Here is an 18,751-nt window from a genome sequence, read left to right on the forward strand (position 1 = left end):
ACATATGTAGCAGTTGGTATCTTATGACGAAACAGTGAAGCAGGTCACTGTAAAATCCTTGATCGAGAAATATAAATCCTACACTGCTTTCTTCAAATATTTTTTGACAGGATTATATTTGAATACAGGACTGTGTAATCCCTTGCTTCAGTGAAGGAGTAACTTGGGCCTCAAATCAGTATCCCCAAGCGAGGCCAGCAGCCATTTTTTTTCCCCCCTCTCCAATTTTGTTTCCTTCAAAGAGAGAGGCCATCTTTCTGAAAGGGACAGTACACCAACCTATAAATAAACACATACACACTTCTCACTCTGGAGATTTAGTCTTTTATAGACTGTAGTTTACAAAAGAGAAGACAGCAACTAATAAACTGGAGTTTTGACGTTGGGTGCATTACAAGATTTGCAGCAGTTCTATAAGTTAATCCAAACACATGTAGTGTTTAGTACTTTTACTAAAGGTTTTGAACCCATACATTTGTTCTATTTTAACCATTGCATAACTGTGTTACGGGTGGCACGGTGGTGCAGCAGGTAGTGTCGCAGTGACACAGCTCCAGGGACCTGGAGGTGTGGGTTTGAGTCCTGCACCTGGTGACTGTCTGTGTGGTGTTTCCTCCCACAGTCCGAAAACACACGTTGGTAGGTGGATTGGTGACTCAAAAGTGTGTGTAAGTCACACCACACCGTTGCTATAATTCCAATAAGTCTTTCAGTTTAATCCAACACACATTTAATTGCTAAACCCAAAAACAGTGAAAATTCCTTTGAAGCAAATACAGGATTCGTCATTGACTGGTTTGCCTGTTTTCTGTACACTTTTCAATCATTTCCCATCACACTTTATTTGGATTTTGAACAGAAATGTAGGAAAGCTCACAGAGCTGCTGCTTCACATGAACTCGATTCCCAGGAGCTAGATTTCCCAACATCCTCCAAATTTTGGAGGATTATTTATCACTTTCCAAGATAAAATGTAATCATCCAGTCTTACAAGTCTGTGGTTTGCCTATATACGTAGCACCAGTTTTTAAAAACTGCAATGCAGGAGGTTTTAGACTTTTCAACTTAATAAAAAGGCTATAAGGTGGAACTGTTGGAAATCCACTGTAGGCCTGAAGCAGCCATAACCTGTGTTTGTGCAGGGCCGTCACTAGAGATTAATGATTAGGGGGGCTAAGATTTAACCTGGGGGGTCTGGGTTAATTGCCTCATAGCAGCAAATTTCTTTGACGAGGTACAGATTAAGCAAAGCCACAAGGAGCTAAGATAACACTAGTTCTATCTAAATCAGAGCTGTAGTTCCCAGTGTTTCAGCTCTGACCCGCTCCTCTCAGCGCTGCCACAAAACAACCCCCTGTAGGAGGGACCGTGACTCCATTGGCTGCAGCACTGAATGATGGGACAGGTAACTCTGGCTGCTGATTGGCTAAATAAAGGTGACGTCCAATTAAAGGCGTAGGAGCCTGCCCTTTGACCCACCTGAGAGAGAGCTGCGCTAACATACATGTGTGTGTACATCAGTACTTATTTTATTGGGGTTCTTTTAAAAAATAATAAAAACATATAAATAAAAGCACGAATGACCAGACTGAAGATATATACAATTTAGTCCAATTTATTTTAAATATATTAGATTAGATTACACAAGCCACATGTTCAGGAGAGAATCCACAGAAGACAGAAGACACCTTTACGGTAAATCAGCCAATACAGAGGGACAGAGTGATATTTACACACTTTCTGTCAGAACGAACCAACAGTGCACACACAGTTTAGTTTCACTTTGACTTCTATCTCGTTTCTATAAAAATGAGTGTAACTTGTGAGTTTATTGAGGAATGAAGATTATTTGCTGGGTCTGCACAGGATAACTAATCATGTGTGTCATGGCATCAGATAACACCTCCATCTGTCACTGCTCCACAAGGGCTGGGCATGGAGTGCATTGGTATATTTTGTTGTAGAACCACCCCCAAACATATTCCACCAACAGCATCCTGTGTCCATTGATAATAGACAAGAGGACCAGCATAAACCCTTCAGCAACTAATGTGCTACAGTCTCTGATTACATTCACAAGGTGGACAAACAAAGTAGATGTAGAGTAGTACAAGATCTGCATACGTTTTTAGGAATCTCTTTATCCAGTGTTTCTTCTAAAGAGTATTAACAAGGCATCCACACATTCTGAAAGACCTTACACTCCATGTTTGGATGTTACTGTGAGGATTTGATTAAAATCAGCCAAAATGTCATTAGTGAGGTCAGTAACTGATATCGGATGATTAGCCCTAGACACCAAATTCATCCCAAAGGTTTTGGATCGTAATCATTCTTCCCAGTTCCACTGCTTCACTGACTAATTTTGCAGGGCTTTAAACCATTCTAGACCACTGTATTGGGCATAGACAGCTGAGGTTCAGACCGCTGTGTGGGTCAATGCATTTCGATGGTCTTTCTAGCATTTCGAACTACAGAAGGTGTTGCTGAACTGATTTACCATTAGGTTGAGTGTTCTGTAAAGCTTATACAACCTGGCAACAGCTGCTATGCTGCAGCATGGATCGGTCAATTGTGGAGTCACACTGATAATGTTTCATTTAGTCATTGGTAACAAGATAAGAAATACTCAATATTAGATTTGGAGATGCAGCTGTAGCCTAATTTGTGGAGGCGATATTCGATGAAGAAGCCCACAACAGAGCTGGTATTCAATGCCAAAATCCCACCAGTCTACACAGAGGTGTTTTCTCAGGTCAGTGCATTCATTTGGACACAGGTACAGCTATGCAAATGCAGCTTGCTCCAGACGGGATTTGGAGGAGGCAAAAGCCAATGCAATGAGTCCCAGCTGCTTGGGGTGGATACAGGCCTCTTGTTTCAGCACTGAGGCGTCAGCTCTTTGACAGTTTGGCATGCCCAGGCCAGGCCAGACCAGACCCTCACACACACACACACACACACATACGCACCATGCCGGGATGTGAACGTCGCCGTAAACCAAAGTGACAACGAGCGGAGCTGCGAGCACGTTGCCGTGTGATGGAGATGCTGGGACCAATCAGGCATCAGAGAGTGCAAAGAGCGAAGCTGACACCTCAAAAAGGGCCCAGAGTAGACACACACACACACACACACACCATCTGAGGACTCAAATCAAGCCACTCATTTGCATCCATGGCTCGGGTGCTGGTGATCTGACTGACAGGTCGTGATGGTTGGCTGCCATCCCCTCCTCCACTGCTGACTGAATTCTGTCAAAAGCCTCTAAACCTTATCCCCGCATTCTATTCAATCCAAGCCTTAAGCGGAAATTATTAATCAATATGTTAAGCCTAACGCTAACTACAAATAATCAGGCCATTAAGGAAATGGGGGAAAAGGCCATCTGACCTTGTGTGAAAATAAATTTGTAAAAAGATACCACATTTCTTCGAAAGGAAAACTGAAGATCACAAAAACTATATATAAATGTAAACATATATATTTCTAAATATATTTTACAATTAACAAATGAATTGTACGTAAAGAACATTACGTATAAATCAGGAGAAGGAATAGTATTTCATTTCTTTTTGTAGCTGTTACAAAATATTACATTTAAAAAACTACTTTGATGTACAAAACATTTTTTTTTGGTTAGTTCTACATCATCTCTGTCCAAATTTAAAATATGTATCTCCCAAAATAGTAACTTTACAGTAGAACAATAAACCTTCTTAACTTTCAATGAAAGTGAATATTAAAAGATTTTATTAAGTCATTTTGGAGCATTTCTATTGGTCCATTCATCAGAATACATGGAGGACAGCTGCGGTGCTCAAATAATGTTGTAAACTAAAAACCCCCAAAAATGACGATGCACTTTTTAATTGGACACTTTTTAATATGACAATATAACACTTTTCAAACTAAAACTTGTAAAGTTTTTTTTTTTGTTTTTTTTTTTTGGAAAGTACATTTGCATCATTTGCGTTATAGTTGAAGAAGTTGTTAGCACGTAAATTTGACCACATTGCCAGACTCCTGGATAATGATTGGTTCCTGGGCTATGCACAATGCTTTGGAACAGAATCCACAGTGAATGATTCTAAAGAAATACCGTCATGTGCAAAGCATGAGGGTAACAATCAAAATTAAAACATTTAGGAATCGATAATAAAATATCTCAAAGAAAGGACAGATGAAAGAACATCTCTATACTTCCTGGGATAACAACACTGCAACAAATCTCAATATGTACTTGTCCAAGAGTGGGTTTTAATTCTGTACGTAACTATGTATTTTCTTTTATATGAGGTTAAATATCTCATCTCTTTTTTGTCTTTGCAAACATCATTAAGTCCCCTGATGCCATATTATATCTAGAATATGTTAAAGTAGTCACCTTGACCTGTATTTGTTCCTTTTTGGCAAAAACACAATTTAAATTTCCCTTGAATGACATGCAGTGTTCCAGCAGCAGGAGGAGGACAGTGAGAGTGAGAGGAAATCTACAGCGAGGGCCACAGAGAGGATGAATAGTTGTGTATATGGCCATTCAGTCCCCTACCTCTCAGCTATGCAAGGTCAGCCAATCAATAACTCAAGTGCATGTTGACTAGAGGTGACCGATGACTTTGCATTCTGGGAAAAGGACACAAACACACATACACACACACACATATATATATATATATATATATATATATATATATATATATATATATATATACACAGATGTTGCTTTATTTTCAGATTTTCAAAGGTGAGACAGGAAAAGAGTTGAAAAAATAACATTTCTACTGAAATAAATTATACCCTGAAGAATCCATGTATCAAAAAAATAAATAAATAAGCATATATATATATATATATGTGTGTGTGTGTGTGTGTGTGTGATGCCACATTTCCAATGAAATACATGTATGTACATTTTTGTTGATATTCAGTGTCCTACATCTCTTGAATGCAGCTGCTGTCCTACACAAACTTTTGGAAACGTGTGCAAAGGTTTCGTGATGAATGCACCAATAGGATTGCTCCAAATTTACTTGTTAAAAAGGTTTTTTTCTTCTCTTTTGGAGATACATGCCATAATATCAACCTATTTAACCTTATTTAAGCTGGCTCCTTAACACTCAGGTTATAAGGAGGACTTCAGCCAGAATAATGTGTCAATCTGTACAAAGTTATTAACACATATCAGTTTCTATAAAGTCCTTAGTGAGCTTCATGCAAAATAATAATATATGAAAAATGTGGGTCTTTATCAAAAAATAGTTGAGCACAATATAATGTGGACAGTCAGCCAAGACATGTTAGGTGTCATAGAAATTGCTTCATCAGGTGTATTGGACTTACAAGGGTGAGAGATGAACCTGTGAATTAGATTTTTTTGACAGACCTTTCCTTTAATATGTTTATTAATATATTTTCATAACATAATATCTGAAACAGTAATAATTTTTTTACCTGTGGAACTGCTGGAGCATTTTAAGATGTACATTTTTTGTAAACCTCAGAAAAATAAAATGATATGTATACACAGATAAGCCATAACATGAAAATGACATTGTTGTGTTTCTGAACTTACTGTACATTTTATCAGCTCCACTGACCATGTAGATGCATTGTGAATTTCTACAATTACAAACTGCTGACCATCAGTTGCTCTGCATATTCATCTCCCATTCATACTAGTCTTCAATAGATGACCCACAATAGGAGCAGCACAGAGCAGGTATTATTGTGCTGGTGGTTCATTCCCGGAGCTCTGGTGACATTGACAATGGGTAACATGCTGCACGGTTATGATTGGATCAGATACAGCAAGTGCTGCTTAAGCTTTTAATCAACTCAGTGGCACTGCTGGACTGAGAGTAGACACTCACCAAAATGATCCATCCAAGAGCATCCTGTGGGCAATGCCCAGCGACCTCTAATGGAGAACTAAAGGGTAACTAACAGAATATGTGCAGCAACAGATGAGCTGCTGTCTCTGACCATTAAGGTAGTTGTGTCTGAGTGGCCAGTGAGTGGACACAGTTTATAATAATTCCAGTGCACTGCTGTGACTGATCCACTCGCACTACCACCACAATGTCAGTGTCACTGCAGTGCTCTAAATAATTTAACATATGAATAAAGAACACAGGGAGAGTGGCTAATGAAGTATGCAGAGCAAAAATGGACAAGAATCTGAACTTGTAATAATGGGTAATGGGTATAGAAACTAATTTAATGTTATGACTGTTCACTTCATGTAAATATTATGCACTGTGATGTATATAGATTTATATACTATTGTTCATATAGACCCCTTTTTCACTGCAGGGTCAAAATTATTACTATTATAAGGAACTGAATTCTGGCGGGTAGTGAACGATTTCAGACACTACTTCATGCAGGTTTCTACCGAACAATTGTTTATGGGTAATCTGCTATCTGCTAGTGTACATGAGTTGAACACTAGTTCTTGCAGTGCATTGTGGGATTGTTTGAAGTGCACTGAAACTAGTTCCCTACCCAGTAAACATTTTGCCGTTGATTCAACGTTGAAATAACGTAATGACTGCCGTCTAATCAACGTATTATTAAGGTTGAAAATGAAAGTTGAAAAGACGTCCAAACACAGACGTTGAAAAGACGACTATTAGACGTATTTTGGACGTCCATTGACGTTATTAATTGGTCCCGAAATAAATTACTTGTTTGAAACACATTTTGGACGTCCACTGACGTTATCAATTGGTCACAATTTTTAAGATGGATTTTGGACGTCCATTGACGTTTAAAATATGTCCTTGATGGACAGACTACTTTTAGACCTATTTTGAATGTCCAGGGACATTCCTTGTTTACTGGGTATGTTTTCAGACTCTATTGCAAAATGGAGGAACCCCAATATAATACACTATGTAGTGAACATGGCACGGTTTAGGACACGGTGATGGATTTATTTTGCAACAGTGTTTTACAGTTGAGTAAAATGTACAATCTCTATCTATATTTTTATAAATTAGTACTATATGACGTGTCAGTAGCCGTTAAACACCTTGACCACGATAGTCTGCTGCAGGTAAACGCCTACTTTTTGCCGCCTTTCTTAGTAGCGTAGTCTGTTCTGCTTTGTACACACACATGAAAATAAAATTTAAAAATTAAAAATGAAGTACGAAAAACAATACAAAAAATCATGCGAACATTTATCGTTTATCAAAATTGTACTATAGACACCGTGCACTTGATTCAGCGTCGGAAATACGCGTCCACAACCGTATGAACCGTTACGACAGTGTTCCGTCTTAAGTTCCGTTCAGTCCTGCAGTCGACAAATAACATTTTAATTCTATTCTTTTCTCTTAATACAGGTCTATTTTTTTAACACTGCATTTAAAGACAACTCAACAAAACAAGACCGAATCGACAATGAAAAAAAAAATGGTAGATACGAAGCAGCGTTACGTGACATGGGCGGACTGGGCGCATTAAAGAGCCTCAGCTGTGCAAGTCTGCGGGGCTCCCACTGCAGTCCTTTTTTAAGCTGTGCATACAAATGACAGATTCTCCCGCCATGTAAATAAATTATTAAATGTAATCCCTACGATCCCTCTTATTCTGCAAGCGCGCAGCAGCCCCCCCCACCACCACCACACACACAAAATCCCACCCCCCAAACTGCCACACAAGGCCAGTGTTTCTCGGGTTCTCCAGAGACCCGCTCTCCGATAACGCCTCGACATAAATTCTATCCCCCGATTAGTATTCCACTCAGCTGGCGGGATGAAAACCGACGCAGCAGCTCGAGAGGTGCGCGAAAGCACACAAGTCATATATCAATGACAGCCTTCTAAGTACAGGATTGATTACAAAAAGTTAGCTTTATTTAAAAACAGATTAGGCGTATTTTTTCCCTCCTTTTCTTCCTGCAGCGTAAGCCAGAAAGTGCCGAGGAGTTTGCGGTTGTGTCATGTATTTTTTTTCCTCTCATTAGTCAGAGGTGTGTGTGGGGGGTGTGAGCGCGCATACATTGTGTGTTTGAAAGAAATTGTTCTGCAGTTTTGCTGTTAGGAGGCCTGCCTTTTCTTGTCATTGCATATACAGATGGGCTTCTGATGTTAGCCATCAGAATTATCCATCAATTCCGGACCTCCAGTAGACTCAGTAGAAGAATGTGTAAAAAAAAAAGAAGGAAAACAGTCATCTTTGCACTATAACAGGCCATGATATACAGAAAGATTCAGCCACTGCTCTCCACACAGCAGACTAAACATCAGTTCCCAACTGGGCTTATTATACCACTAAGAATCCTTGGACAAGACTCCTAACTCTGTATTTAACCTCTGTTTTATTTAAACTAGTACAAAGAAAACTTTGTAAAATTTGAAAGTGAGAAAACATAATTTTTTAAAAATATATAAGCCCATTTTATATTTGATGCCTGTAACACATTCCAAAAAAAAAAAAAAAGCTGGAACAGGGACATGTTTACCACTATGTTACATCACCTCTTTTTATTTTTAAATAAAACACTAAGCATTTGGGACCTGAGGAGGCCAGTCACTGTAGTTTTGAAACTGAACCGTTTTCTCATTACAGGATTTCAGTTGCTCAACAGCTCAGCCTTTTCATTTCATAACACACCATTTGTTTTCAGTGGGTGATAGATCTGGACTAGTTTAGCTCCCGTACTCTTTTACTAAGGAGCAATGCTGTTGTAATAATCCACGCAGAATGTGAACTGGACTCGTCTTACTGAAATAAACAAGGCTTTTCCTGAAAAAGACATTGTCTGGTGGCTTTTCTGAATCCTGTTTATTTATGCATTTGTGGATGCAGCTATGAGTTGTGTTCACAGACAGTGGGTTTTGGAAGTTGTTCCTGAGCCCCTGCAGGGATTTCCACTGCAGACCAATGTCTGTTCTTTAATTCAGTTCTGTCTGAGGGCTTGATGACCAGGGCCGGCAAATACTGGTTTTAGGCCTCATCCGTTGCACATAGAGATTCCGTCTGATTCTTTGAAATTGTAATGGTATTTTGTGCTGGAACACGATGAAATCCCCAAGTTCTTTATCATTTTAATTTGAGAAACCTTAATCCCTGAATTATTTCATAGTTTGCCTATGCAGTCTTTCAGAGAGTGGTGAACTACTCTCCAAATTTACTTTTAAAAGACTCAGCCTCTATGAGATGCTCTTCTTAAACCCAAAACCCAACATGTCACTGACCAATGGCAAAGTAACCCTTTTTTTAATGTAATTTTTATTTTTATTTTTTGTATCATGTCGCTGATATCAAATTCGTTCATTCATTCATTCATTCATTCATTGTCTGTAACCCTTATCCAGTTCAGGGTCGCGGTGGGTCCAGAGCCTACCTTGAATCATTGAGCACAAGGCGGGAATACACCCTGGAGGGGGCGCCAGTCCTTCACAGGGCAACACATTCACTCACACACTCACGCATACGGACACTTTTGAGTTGCCAATCCACCTACCAACGTGTGTTTTTGGACTGTGGGAGGAAACCCACGCAGACACAGGGAGAACACACCACACTCCTCACAGACAGTCACCCGGAGGAAACCCACGCAGACACAGAGAGAACACACCACACTCCTCACAGACAGTCACCCAGAGGAAACCCACACAGACACAGGGAGAACACACCACACTCCTCACAGACAGTCACCCGGAGGAAACCCACGCAGACACAGAGAGAACACACCACACTCCTCACAGACAGTCACTCGGAGGAAACCCACGCGGACACAGAGAGAACACACCACACTCCTCACAGACAGTCACCCGTAGGAAACCCACGCGGAGGTATCAAATTCCAATTGGGCAAATATTTTTTTTCAAACTAACAGAATTCCCTTTCAAATTTGATTTTTTTTGGTTGAATTCTCAATTAAACATAAGGCTCATCATTGCATATTGTTTGTATTTCAATTTTGCTCAGCGTCCCAAAGTTATAATCAATTCCAGTATTGTATTTAAGTGCCCACTGTGACCCTGAAATAGATAAAGTGGATGATGATGATATTTAAGTGCCCATTTATTAGAAACTAATAGCTATATAGTATGTAAACATGATTTTCCATATACCATTAATTTCCCAGTAAAACCCTAAAAATATGTTACAAAAAAAGCCCGTTTTTAATTCAGAGTTTTGTTACAGACACATTGACTAAAAAACACCAGATCTTCATTTGCCAACCCTTGGATACATATGAAGTTATAAAGAGTGTTTCAGATCAAACTGTTCATATATATACACATTGTACATTGCAGGACAGTCAATCTGATCAGGGGCCATATGCATATATTAAAGGTACAGTAACAAAAAGAGAATAAAGACAGGCTGGAAAAGAGTCAATGCGTAAATTTGCTACACTTTTGGTACATAAACTAACACCAATGTCTTAAATCAGTTGGGAGAAATTAAAATGCTATAAAATGCTTTAAATGTTGTAGTCAAAAGACAGCACACACAGATCATACACACGGCCAAGACATTAACACCGTATTTTTAAGTAGACATGATATAATTTGTATGTCTTGGTAGATGAGCCACACTGAAAGCAAATGAGTATTTGGTGCCAGGATTGCCACTGTTTTACCGTAAACTCCCATTCGTCTGAGAAGGATTAAATCAGCACACATGGAATACTTTAGACAGATGTGAGGTGAGTCAGTGGGCCGTGAACAGGCAGAGAACTCTATACGTTCTGTATCTGCTCTTTAAGCAGGTTTCCTTTTTTTCCCCCTTCAGATTTCAAAGCTACTCAGCTAGTTCAAACCATACAGTCAGACATTATATATGAGATGCTCAAGGAGGAAGGAGGAAGAGGGAAAGGGAGAGGAAGAGGAAAGAGAAGGGGGGAGAGAGAGAGAGAGAGAGAAGAGTGTTCATGCATTAAGAAGCTGGATTTTCTTGTCAGAGAGATGGAAGCGGGGATTAAGTTATGGCACAGTTCAGACAGAGAGGAATTGGAATCTGATGAAATTAGTCAGGGGGAAGAGGAAAAAAAAAGATGACTCTGCAAACAAATGAAAGACACAAATAATATCAAACATAATGACTGAAAAAGACGGATCGCCCCCCGATGCAAAGGAACGATCTCAATGTGATACAAAGCTGCGCTGGGAAATGAATATCAGTGGGCATTAGTTTAGCTCAAAACATGACCCCCGGACTAAATCCCTCCTTCCAGACAGTCAGTCTGTCAGTCAGACAGACAGAGAGACAGACAGACATTTTAAAATAACCCTTGTTTCAGACCCTCTCTACTGCTGGGTCTCCTGCTGTGCTGTTTTAATAGGGAAAATTAGCCAAGCAGAAAGGTGGATCCTGTTTGCTATGCTTGACTGTGCTCTCTCTGTTAGAGCTGGTAGAGCAAGCCAAGCTTCTCTCTCTCTCTCTCTCTCTCTCTCTCTCTCTCCCCAGCTGAGCTCCAGCTCCCAGCTGCTGCCCTGTGCCACCAACACCCACCAACCCAAAACAAATGCACGCACACAAAACCCAGGGATGGCATGATATGGATAAAGCACCAGTATCACCACAACACCACTATGTACCACATTTACAATTTGCTTTGCTTTACTATACAGATTTATATCCCATAATAGTAAAAGACATTATAACACTGATTAGAGAGAGGTAATAACATTATCTTTATTTTTTTCTATCACTGAAAAGCTTAGGGTATTACATTTTGATAGGGTTAATGTGTACAATATTAAATATCAACTCTCACTGATTCCCACCTTGTGCCCAGTGATTCTGGGTGGACTCCGGACTCCTCCCGACCCTGAACTGAATTAACTCTCACAGATTAGCACAAAGTGTGTAGGATTAATCATAAAAAAGCTGCCAATTCTAACATCATAGAAATAATCACACAACACATGCTGCGTCCCAATTACTCACTTAATATTAAAACTGACTGGTGTTTTGTGTATTTACTATAGTATAGTTACATGTGAACTAAGAAATTCAGTGACACTATTGTCCCATAGTCCAAAGGAAACTGAAAAAGAGGTCTTCACTTTTCACTTTTACTACACAAACAATCATTTGATAAGTGATCATAAAGCTTAAATCAAATATAAGCTATAATATTTGTTATAAATATAATATTATATTACATAAATTATCCAATATACAATGCGCTATTGTATTTTATGACCTACACTGAACTACGCAGTGTAGAGGGAGATATTTGAGTTTCAGCCTTTAAAGAAAATGGCGGACAGCACTGCAACAGCAGCTTGGTATCACGTGCATGTCACAGCAACAGTGCATCACAGCCTTTTTGTAAGAAATACTAACCTGACAAACTAGGAACTCTGATTAGTCTGGAATACCATTTTTAGGGTCTCCAGGCTGCATTGCAGCTCACAATGTGGCTTCGCTCGCTAACTCGTGCATATACTGTGCCATTAAGGGCAGAGAGTATACATGAGTTAATCAGAGCTTTGCAGTGGTGGTCTAATTTCAAATACGAAGCTGACAAAATGAACCGTGGCATTGCAATTCTTTGTTGTAAGTATGCTTTTGTAATTTGTTAGGCTCTTTTAGGCTTCATTTGTACAAGGACTTTAATGTTAACAAGTCTGAGTATGGGTGGAGTGAGGTCTTTCCGGGAACGGAGTGTTGTATTTTTAAACCACTGGAGAGAGCCTGAATATGGTTGGAGTGGAACATTGCTTTTATCAATAGCTTGCATTTATCACAATCAATCAATAAATAAAAACTGAATAACAAACTAACGAATGAATAGCTGAATATTCAGGGCCAGCCCTAGTTAGTACATAAAATAGTATTAGGGTGTAGTACACAATTGGGACACAGCCAAAATCTTTGGGACATTCCATAGAACGATTTTGATTGTGAGTAAAGTATAAGTTTTGAAACAAAAATCACGAAACGTTAACATGCTATCTCTATAGGAAACACTTTCAAGGTGACAATGTTTCTGTCAAATGTGCTTCTTGCTAAAGTAGCCATGGTCAACTGTGAATACTGTTATTATGATGTAGAAAAGGTGGATACACATGCCCGCTGAATGTCTGCCACATGGTGAAGCTCATAATGAGTCGAGGAAACATCTGTCCTCAGCTGCAACACTCACTGTCAAATTCCAAACTGCCTCTAAAAGTAATATTACAGCAAGACTTGTGCTATGATAAGCAATGACTGGAGTGATGACATATGCTTCACCATTTCATGCATGATACAAAAGTTCAAATAGTACAGAAGAGGAAAAATCAATGTCTGGGAATGTTTTTGTTCTTTGGGCCAAGCTCCTTAAAGGTGATTTTCCTGATTTTAATAATAAAAAATAAAAAAAACAAGAAACAACCCTGAGTATTTTATTGCCTAGTGTATGGAAATTGTTAAAAAACAAAGCGACTCGGTCAGGTTTGCTAGGCTTTCTCTCTCTCTCTGCTCATGGAAAAGTAAAGGTATCTGGACTTTTTTAGACAACAAAGAGAACTCCAAACACTGAAAAGCACAAATCAAGACGAGGATATTGGTTTATTCATGCTGCGTAGGTGATTAATATTAACATTGCTTTGCTGTTTTGGATTACTTAAGGTGGAAGTGTCTCCAAATTCCCAAGTTTGAATATGGCTTACTGCACGAAAGTAAACGCAGACAGAAAGTGATACAAAACTAAACAATTTGAGTTACAAATGAGTTTCTGTGGTAGTCCATACAGTTAATAAAAACTTACAGACAAGTGACATTTCAGCTACATACAAACAAAGGATGTTTTTTTCCCCTCCCCTCAAACCTACTGTTTCACCTTAAAAGACGCTGAGCTTCTAAACATAAACAAACCAGAGATTACCACTCGTAGATGTCCCGTTAAAGCAATGTACTATACTGTGAGCCAGGGCTTGTTGTCTGACCAAGACATTTCCTCCATTAGATATTTCAGATATTTCAGCTTGGATTGGTCTAAAATAATTTTTCTATTTTTTAATATTATTTTTTAAAATATATAAATAATTTGAAGTGGCACAATAGGTAGTGTCGCTGTCACACCACTCCAGGGTGAGAGGCCCACTCTAGGAAACTGTCTACAAGGAGTTTGTTCTTCCCTTGTCTGCGTGGGTTTCCTCTGGGTCCATTTCATCCCACAGTCCAAAAACACACGTTGGTAGGTAGATTGGCGACTCAAAAGTGTCCGTAGGTGTGAGAGTGTGAGCATGTGCTGCCTTGCAAAGGACTGGCACACCCTCCAGGATGTGTTCTTGTGCCTAGTGATTCCAGATAGGCTCCGGACCCACCGTGACCCTGAACTGGATTAGCGCTTACAGACAATGAATGAATGAATGGATATAAATAATTTTAATATAAACAAATATTTTTCACTGCTACTGTTTATTAATGATAACACATTATTGTTATACACAACTTCAACACTGACCATTGATACAAATACACAGCTATTTCCAAATGTATTCGCTCTAAAGTTTCTAAATTGTATGCTAGTGCCAGGTTAATAGCTTACCATATCATTCTGCACACAACACGCATTGTTCAAGCTCCATACATCAATTTCGACAGCATGCTCAGCCTGTTATACAAAATACAATCCACAATCCTGCCTTATTCACACATACAGACTAGCACTCCATTTCTCTTTTCTGCGTTTTTCCTCCTTTCTCTCCAACACTGATGGCTGCCATAAGAAAAACCAAGAAAAGCAGATGGATTTGGTGCATATTTGAATGTGGTGAGCGACATGAAAAAAAAGCTATGAACCCAATGAAAATTCACCCGCTCATATCAATCAGATCCCTAAATGACAGTAATTCATATTGTACAGGAGATGAGAGCCAGACGCAGGGCCTATTTGTTACCAGCAAGATTATCTTAGCACACAATACTTTGCTCACTCCGCAGCACCTGATTGCGGAAAAGGCTGGAAGCGCATGCGAGACTCTGTTATTGGCCGATAACAAATTGAATTTTAATCTCGGTGCCCCGTAGCCTTGCATCACATTTGCGGGCAGGAATTGTAATTGATATTGTGGCACCAAGGGGATTTTTTCGACCGGCGGGGTGGCTGTGCTGGGGCTGTGGAGCACAAGCTCCTTCTCCATCTTCCCTTCTCTCTCTGCTCCTGCTCACTCGCACACTCCTATATTCCAAATATATTCCAGTGGAATGCACACACAGACACACACACACATTAGTAGCACTATTTATTGGGAGGATTTCAGCTGGGTTCTGTAATACTGGAGCTGAATTCCGCCAACCAGGGACGCAGGAAGATGCTTGAACTGCTCCAATTTTAAACACAGTAATGTCACTGTAAGACAAACGTATTGTATCTCCAAAATGGTCTGTTTGTCACAACAGCACAATGTGTGTGTTTATGTTTGAGGTAAACATCAGTTAAAGTTTTAAAAGTATGCCATAAATTGAAGAAATTACAAAAATTGAGACAAACTGTCACTGTACCCTCAAAAGTACAAATTCTGCACCTTTAACTGGTGCACATAACTGTACCATATACTGTTATAATTGAAGATTTTAAAATTGTGTTGATCTTCATTTATTATTACATTGCTTTATTTATTATTTACAGTTCTATACTGAACTCTTACACATATTTACCTCCCCTTGTGGAGAACAGGATGTAATTTACCTTTAGGAAACACAACCAGACTTTGAAAGCACTGTTGTAGCTTCTTTAAAGTTACATTTACACTATTTGTATCTTTAGTGACGATGATGTACCTGTACCACCCTTTTGTTTTTCTGAGAGTGTACTTGAATTGGATCAATATTATCCTTTAAATATAATATACAACAAAAAGATCATCATAACATTCTGAGAGAGAGAGAAAAAGAAATCTACATATAAAACTAATAAAGCGATATACACCCTACTCTCTGCTCATGAGCAGTTACCAATCATCTTCTTAATATGAGGCTAACCAATAGCATTATGTCCATATTCAACACACTGAATATTCAATCCTCATACAGACTCAGATATAATAGTTGATATAATGAATGTTTATAAATATTCACCTCTCCTGGAGAAGTAAATGGAATGTACCTTTAGGGAACAAAACTGTACTTGAAAACCACTGCTATACCTTTAAAGGCACATTTAAACCATTTGTACCTTTAGTGACAATAATGTACCTGTACAGTACCTTTTTGTCTGAGACTGTATAATATGTTCTGCCTTTGTAGGTAATAGCGAGCAAGTCGGTCACAAAGAAATGAGACACACACCCAGTCTTTACTATGCACAGATAGTAAAATACTTGGGGGTCCTGCAGGAACTCTACTTCCTAACCTATATCTTGACCTTTACCTTTAACCAAATCTAAGGCAGTGGAGTATCACAATGATTTTGAAGCTGTATTTTTTTTTAGGTAGAAATACTACCTAGTGTTGCTTGAAGCAAACAAAACCAGAAACTTAGCTGGCTTCGTTCTTGCCTCAACCCAGAGCATGTTAAAAAATATACATAGTCTACAACACAGAGTTACAGATACAGATTTCTTGATGTATACCATGGCACTAACACAAACTACCATATTACCATAGTGTTTTGTTTATCTTATTTGTAATATTAATAGTTAATATACCATGTTTTATTAATTGGTCAAATGTTAAAATAGTTCAGAAAGAGACAATGTAAGGTTTTTATATTTATTTATTGCCTTGGGGGGAAGAACTAGATTATTAATCGGTTAATAATCAATTGGCTATCAAATTTGACCGAACTCTCTGAAATGTACTCACGCAGCCACATCACACACTCTCTCACACACACTCTCTTTCTATCTGGTCATCTCTGCATGCTAATTTTCCGCTGACTTGCTTTTTCCGAGAACATCCAGGTCACTTATACTCAACTCAAAAAAAAAAAAAAAAAAAAAAAGGGGGTGGGGGGAGTGAGTGCTGTTACTCTGTACTTGGTTCCATTTCCCTCTGCCATCTGATGTAGTGTTTTTTAGCTGAACAACCCTTCCCTTTGAGCCTGGGCCCTTCCTGTGGGGTTCCTAAGAGAGAGTCCTGAGGCAGCCCTATCGGATGTGTGCGTTTTTCTTTTTTTCCTTCTTCTCTCTCTCTCTCCCTTTTTTTTCCACAGGGGCAGCTTCCTGTATTATTCTGGCCCTTTGACTGGTTATCTGGCTGCTGTCACTTACTGCTCCTAGCAGCCTTGATACCCCCCTTCCCACACCCTCCACCCCCTAACACCACCCACCCAGCCTTCAGCCAATTGACAAACGCACACAAAGACGGCCTCAAATCCCTCAATCTGCTCCCTGCTCCCCAATTAACCGAAGCCCAATGCACCCCTCAGCCTGCCACCCAATGTAGAGCTCCAAACCCCCCCCACCTCTCCACCCCCCACCAACACACACACACACACACACTCCTCTCCTCCCCCTTCCTCCTGCTTATCAGGAAATTGATTTGCAGGGCTGAATGGAGGTATGATTTTTGGTGACGAGCGCGGGGTCTGAATGGCACAGGGGAGCCCAGGCCCAGGGATGTGTCGGAGGGGGTGAAAAGCGCCTTTGTTCTGGACGCCCTTGAGCCCAAGACAGCTGACATCTTCAGCACCCCGGCTCCACACAATCTCCCTTTTCACCGCACTCCCTCTTTTTTTCTCACACCCAGAGAGAGAGAGAGAAAGAGAGAGAGAGAGAGGGAGAAAGACAGGAGTTGGAGTGAAAGAGATGAGAGTGAGTGAAGTGTGAGTTGGAGGAAGAAGGGGGAAAAAAAGCAAGAGAGCAAAGCAAACGTGATAGACTGAGAGAGAGCATGTGTGTGTGTGTATGAGAGAGAGAGAGAGAGAGAGAGAGAGAGAGAGAGAGAGAGAGAGAAAGCAGCAGCAGCAGCATCAGACAAATTACTCCTGGCAAATCCACGCAGGCCAGACATGCCTGCTGCAATACTGATCAAATAATGAAATCTGCAGATCTGGTGCTGCTACATTTTTCACACTGCTGCCTCTCATTAGCATTAGCACATTAGCATCACCTAAGGATCCTGAGCACCTGGGTTCTCTGATCAGTGCAGGTTCAGGGGGCAGTCGGTGGTCCTATCCCATACAGGTCTGGGCAGGGGGTGACTAATCTAGGATGAAAAACACGGCGACAGATTAGCCACAGTAATGGGATTCCATTTTTCAACACATTTTCCAGTCATCCTTCAAAAGCCTCCTCATATAGAGGCTGAACCGTCATTATTCTTGGTGTACACAATCCGGCACAGTGGGCAGACGCTGTAAAATATGTTTAAGCTAAAAAAGGCATTACCTCGCTAGTTATTGTGAGTTTGTATGTTGCACAAGCCATTATTAGATGACAGAAAAACTTTAAGAAAGGGTTGTGTCTTTCAGAAACACACATGGAGTGGTTCAAATCTTCTCATTTTCATGTGTGTGTGGGAGGACTTCCAATTTTTTTTTTTTTCTTTTCTCCAGCCCCTTGTATTCCATGTCAATGATTGACACTTTCCCTTCCCATCGAGGCCTTTGCTGCATGGCTCACTAAGTGCAAAAGTGCCCATCGCTCTACTACAAGGAAAATAAATGCTAGCATTAGAATATAGAGATAAATCACACAGGTTTATACATAGCCGAAATTGATTCATGTTGATTATAAATACAGCAGTGAGATGGAAACTATGGCCGGCCTGCCTCTCACCAACACGCATGAACACCACACAGGAGACTCAAGTGTAAGCAGGCAGCCGTGTTGTGTGTGTGTGTGTG

The sequence above is a fragment of the Hoplias malabaricus genome, chromosome 17 (genome assembly GCF_029633855.1).
Source record: "Hoplias malabaricus isolate fHopMal1 chromosome 17, fHopMal1.hap1, whole genome shotgun sequence".
Lineage (NCBI taxonomy): Eukaryota > Metazoa > Chordata > Actinopteri > Characiformes > Erythrinidae > Hoplias > Hoplias malabaricus.